Below are 1,503 nucleotides of genomic sequence, written 5' to 3'. Positions count from 1 at the left end.
TACGTTAGATTTAACGAAGTGCAAAAAGAAAGTTAACACCAACAGTAACATAGCAAAATAGTCATAGTTGAGTATATCATCAGCCATGGATGTCTGGATGCGCACGACTATTCCGAGCTGCCTCCAGCTTTTACAGCCATTTAGCATCCATGCTACGACCACCCTTGTGAAGCCGTCTTCGCCACTCAACACGATTTTCAGCGAGTTCTTCCCAGTCATCAGATGCGATCTCGAGAGCTTGAAGATCGCATTTGACATCTTTGTACCTCAACAGGGGTCTGCCACACCGTCTTACACCATTGCTGAGCCCAGAATACAGTATATGTCTTTGGGTAGTTCGTCATCAGGCATTCTACGAATGTGGCCAAGCCATCTAAGCCGACAAATCTTCAGTGACTGCACCACTGATACACAGCCTGCGCGGGACAGTACAGTCTCATTTGTCACCCTGTCACTCCAAGATATACTTCCGGATTGCGCATATGGAACGTGTTTAGCTTCTTCTAGCGTCTTGCATAGATGGTCCATGTCTTAGATCCATAAAATAGTGCGTTAATAATGCAGCACTCATAAATACGAGCTTTTTTTACGCACAGTTGTGTTTTCTTCCCATGCGCGGTGTTGTGGCCGGCTGAATGTTGTAGCAGCCAAACCAATGCGTCTTCGGATTTTTGTGTGGAGCGAGAGATCATTTTTTATAGTAGAACCAAGGTAGCAAAATGTATCACAGGTAGCTAATTCCTTCTCGTTGACTAATACTGGAGCTATGGTGCTACCAGTTTGGCATGACAACTGTCTTCTTCGTGCTTATGACTCGAGCAAAATCTGAGCAGGCTGCGCTAAACTGGTCCAGCAAGTGCTGTGAGCTTTGAGATACGAGGGCTGCATCATCTGTAAACAGAAACTCGCAGACTAGTATCTTGCATATCTTAGTTTTTTCGGGCCAGATTAAACAGTTTAGCATTTGACCTGCTGTGAAGAAAGATTTCATCATTATCTGTGTAGTTGTCAAAAGCATGATGTAGCAGTACCGAAAAGAATATGCCAAAAAGTGTGGGAGCCAGCACACACCCTTTTTTGACCCTCCTGCGAACAGTAAACGGATCAGACGTTACTCCCTCAAAAAAGACAGTGGCTGATATATTTTGAAAAGACTCGATCAGTCCAAGCAATTTAGGTGGGCAGCCTAGTTTTTTGCAAGATGGAAAATAGACCCTGACAACTGACCATGTCAAAAGCCTTTGTGAGATCGACAAATGCCATGTGGAGTTCTTTATTTTGTTCTCTGCACTTTTCCTGCATTTGTCTGCTGTAGAACGCCCGCTTCTGAATCCACATTGTGGATTTGCTAATGTTTGAGGTCTTGTTAGTTGTACTCTGGCAAATAATTTGCCAGTCACATCAAGTAATAATATTCCACGATAGTTATTGCAGTCTCCTTTATCTCCTTTCTGTTTGTATAGGATGATGATCTTAGCATCCTTCATTTCTGGTGGTAAAGCT

This window comes from Penaeus monodon, chromosome 30 (assembly GCF_015228065.2).
Source record: "Penaeus monodon isolate SGIC_2016 chromosome 30, NSTDA_Pmon_1, whole genome shotgun sequence".
NCBI classification, from domain to species: Eukaryota; Metazoa; Arthropoda; class Malacostraca; order Decapoda; family Penaeidae; genus Penaeus; species Penaeus monodon.
The sequence above is the reverse complement of the archived record's forward strand: the minus strand, read 5'-3'. Positions refer to the sequence as shown.